Here is a 4,602-nt window from a genome sequence, read left to right as displayed (position 1 = left end):
ATTAGGTCACTTTGCATATGAGTGTGTATATGTACAGATTATGCACACATGTATATATAACATGCATATGTTATTGTACATACTATACATGTGTGTGGTATTGAGAATTCTTACTGTTTTTAATTTTCAGTTCCTTGAACTCTTGGAGTGGAGAATGGGACTTTGGGGCACTCCCAGTGGTCAAGTAGCTGTTCCTGGCAGAACTCTGGAACCTGGAGCACCATGGATCACAAACCATGCAACTATCTTTCCACGCCTTAACTGTTCTTTTTTTGTTTTTTTTTTATTTTATTGAATCACCAAGTGGAAAGTTACAAACTTCTCAGGCTTATATCTCAGTTACACAATGCTCAAACACCCATCCCTTAACCAGTGCCCATATTCCACCACCAATATAAACAAAAACGAAAGCAAAAACAAAACAGAAAAAACAAACAAAAGAAAAAACAGTATACAGACCACCCCTCACCCCCCAACCCACCCCATAGGTGAGTGATAATTTCACTTCCTTTTCTCTTTACCTTGATTACATTCCAGAAATATATTGTCCTCGGATAGAGGACGTATCAGATATTAAACTGATAAGAACAGATACTACACATGATCTTAGCCAAAAGGCCGAGAAGCGATGCGCCTTAACTGTTTTTAATACACACTCTTCAACATATTTTCTGAAACATGCAACTTTTAACAATATATTCATGAGTGAGATTTTAGGTTAACACAATATATATATATGCTAAGTTATCAAGTAATATCAGTATATTGTTTAGATGAAATCCACCTAAATTTGCTGTTTTAATGTAGGTGAATTTTCAGTGGCTTTATCTATTAAATGAAACACAAACACATTTGGTGTCTTGTTTAAGAAATCTTTCCCATTTTTAATGTCATGGGGATTTTCTGCTATATTCCCTAAACTTTTCTAGTTGTTCAGATGTGTCCCCTAAAATTTCCATTCTGTTGTAATCAGAGTTGAATAATCTCTCTGCTTTAACAGTTAGGGAAAACTCATCTAAAAATCAAATTGGACCTTGTTTTTTCTTTGTCAGAATATTTTGAATTATGCATTCATTTTCTTTGCTGGATATGCAGGGTTCTTATTTCTACCTGAGCAGGTGCCATTAATTTGTCTTTTACTAGGAATTCATCTTTTTCATCTGCATTTTCAAATTTCCTGTCATAAACTGTTTTCTGTGTTTAAATTCATTTAAATTCTGCTGCCTCTGCACTCATCTTTATTGAAAGATCTAGTAGCGACTTGGTAAAGAACCATTGTTCATTTTCTTGACCTACTCTTGGATGCTTGTTTTCCACTTCATGAATTTCTACTGGCAACTTTGTTTCTCTCCATTTCTTTAGGTTTAGTATGATGTTCTTTTCTAGAACTTTTATAATTAGGCTCTTTGCATCCTTAGCCTTCCTTCTTTCCTACATAAACAAACATCCTGTCAATATGTTTCTCTTTATTTTTACACTCTGTGTTTAGTGATTTAACATTGACTGGTGATGCTGTAGGCTCTCAGGATCAGTATCATGACAGTACCAGGTAGTGGAACTCCATGTTTGGGCACATTATTTTCTTCTCTTCTTTCTGCTCTTTTTATTTTTTACTTTCTACCATAATTTTCCCTCTGCTGAGTGCTTTGAAGTTTCTTAAAAGTATAACAAGGGAATGTGCCTTGACAGTAGAGCAATTGGCTTGCATGTGTGGGATACTAGATTTCAACCCCTATAACACACACACACACACACACACACACACACACACACGCACTATCTCCAGACACATTGGATCTCCTATACTGTTGGTGTTTAAACAAACTGCATTATAGCCAAAGAAAATGCTGTAGGAAAAACTCAGTTCTTCCATATTCAATGAAAACAACTTTGGAACCTGGTGTGTCTTTATTGCCCTAAGAAGGCAAATTTAGATGTGATGACCAAGAAATATCCATTTGCCCTAAATATGGCTCTGTGGAAGAGCCTTGCATATGTGAAGCTGTTGGTTCAACCTCAGGTACTACTTTACATAGCCAGAACAGTAGGAAAAAAGGGGCAGGTGGGGAATGTCCTTTCAATGAGGCCATGCTCACGTTTTCTATATATTGAATTCTGTGTATATATACTGATTTTCTGAGGACTTGGTTCAAAATCTCCCACTAGGATCGTGCATTTTCAGCTTTTTCATGATTCTGTCAGACTTTTATCTAATAAATGTTGAGTCTCTATTTTTAGAGGATACAGGTTGAGTGTGTTGTATGACCCCAGTGAATGGAAGGTTTTTAAATCATTATTTTAAGATAACCTTTGGAATTAGTGTAAACACCACTCTATGTAGGTTACTAGTTTGCCACAACTAGATGTTTTTCTACCCGTTATGGGCTGGAGTGATATAGCACAGTGGGTAGGGCATTTGCCTTACACACTGGCCAACCTGGGTTTGATTCCTCTGCCCCTCTCGAAGAGCCCCACAAGCTACCGAGAGTATCCCAGCCACACAGCAGAGCCTGGCAAGCTACTCGTGGTGCATTCGATATGCCAAAAACAGTAACAAGTCTCACAAGGGAGACATTACTTGTGCCCGCTCGAGCAAATCGATGAGCAACGGGATGACAGTGTTTATCAGTGACAGTGAATTTTCAGTCTCTCCATAGCTTTACGTGGTGAGAAAGGTTAATGATCAAGTTTCTTATTTTTAATTCCATTTGACAGTTGGAGTCTTTTGATTCTAATGTTTCATGTCATGAATCTATTTTGATTCCCTGATCTCCTCAACCCCACCTTCCCTTTGTTGTGGTTACTGACATGTGGCTGTATTGCATGTGGCCCACAGCAGGACAATCTGAAGATCAAACTCAGGGCATTGGAGTTACCAGGAATTCATTCTATCCCTGAGCTATACTGAGCCCTTGCATCTATTTTGATTAATTCTGAGTCTATTGAATTTAATGCTGCTCTCTTATTATTTACTTTCTATTTGACCCATTTGATAAGTCTTTCTCTCCCCCCCCTCCATATTTTTGACTTTTTAGAAACTGAAGCTTGGGTTGGAGAGACAGCTCAGTGGGCTGGGTCAAGTTTTGCATACAGAAAAGTTTTAAGGACCAGAGGGATGACTAAGAGCAAGCACAGAGCTAGAAGTAGCTCCTAAACACCACCAGGTGTGGTGTCCCTCAAAAGAAACAAACTTTCAGGAATTTTAATTTTTTCCTTCTTTACATTTCTTCTTCCTCTTACTCATGTGAAAGGTATATATGTTATCTCCATCCTTGGAATGGTTACCTAACTATCTGAGCCTACAGACTGATTCCAGAGATAAAAGTGAAAGATTAAGCAAGACTGAGAATTTTTTTCCTGTTTGACACTTGTTCACTCCCACCAAAGCAAATATTGTAAAAATGGATTTTTAAAAAAAAAATCAGCATCACTTTATGAAAGTGTTATTTTCTTAGTTTGCTCATGTTTTTGCCGCTATATTTTTAAGACACTTTTGCAGGATCTTAAAAGGTTCTCTCAGGAAAAAGTATCACTTTCCTTCCTCTTAGCATTCCCAACAGTGAGCAAAAATTATTTGGGTTGTTATTTGTCTGAAATTGTCTTTATTCACCTTCATTGCTTAGACAAGTATTTAGTTTCAGATTCACATAATTTTTCCCAGCTCACTGAAGATATTTTTTTTCACTGTCTTTGTCTCTCTATTGTTGTTTTCAGGTTTGTTTTTTTTTTCCCCGTTTTTTGCTCTGGCTGATTTTAATGGCCTTTATTCCTGTCCTGTCTCTTCTCACTCACTTTCCTTCTTTCCCTATCTCCTTTTGTCCTTGGATTTGTATAGTTGTCTAAGTCTGAGAAACTATCTCCAGGCATTCTGGAAACTTATCAATCCTAAACACTGAATGCTGCCTCTTCACCACTTTTTCTCTCTCATTCTAGAAGGAATCCAATCTAGGTATTCAGTGAATCTTTGCTTCACTGCAGAGGTTGGGAGGAGTTGGGAAGAGGTTTAAGGCCACACCAGCAGTGCTCAGGACTTACTAATGGCTCTGTGCTCAGGGGTCATTCCTGGAATCATATGAGGTGGTGACTATCCAACCAGGGTCAACCACATTCAAGACAAACCTCAATCTCTGTACCATCTTTCTGGCCCCCTCCTCTCCATTTTTTGAAAGATTCTTAGAACCTTTGATTCATTGATTTTTTTTTTTTTTTTTGCTTTATGGGTCACACCCAGTGGTACTCAGAGCTTATTCTTGTCTCTGTGCCCAGGGAATCACTCCTGATGGGACTCAGAAACAGATTTTTTAGTGAAATAAAATTGAGTAACATTTCATTTGCTATCAGCTGAGACTTGTTTTTCTTGTCAACATTATAACAGAAGAACAGAGTTCAAGGACTTGCTATGTAAGTCCTTGAATTTATAGTCTGTCCTTTTAGCTTCTCTTTTATAAGTTTCATCTTTTCATCTCTAAAAATGATGAAAGCGTTCATCCTTGGTTGACTAATTCTCTCTTTAACTGCAAGAAATCCACTAGATGTCACATTTCCAGCATATAATTTTTACTTTTAGGGACTTTATTTCTCAAGCTTTCAGTTCATTAATTT

General features: G+C 37.4%; 1 pseudogene; it reads right to left on the bottom strand.

Annotated features, from left to right (window-relative positions):
* Positions 1-521: 521 nt before the first annotated feature.
* LOC129405475 (U2 spliceosomal RNA) lies at positions 522-630 on the bottom strand (annotated as a pseudogene).
* Positions 631-4,602: the final 3,972 nt, after the last annotated feature.

The sequence above is a fragment of the Sorex araneus genome, chromosome 5, assembly GCF_027595985.1.
Source record: "Sorex araneus isolate mSorAra2 chromosome 5, mSorAra2.pri, whole genome shotgun sequence".
Taxonomy (NCBI): domain Eukaryota; kingdom Metazoa; phylum Chordata; class Mammalia; order Eulipotyphla; family Soricidae; genus Sorex; species Sorex araneus.
This window is presented reverse-complemented; position numbering and strand designations above follow the sequence as displayed.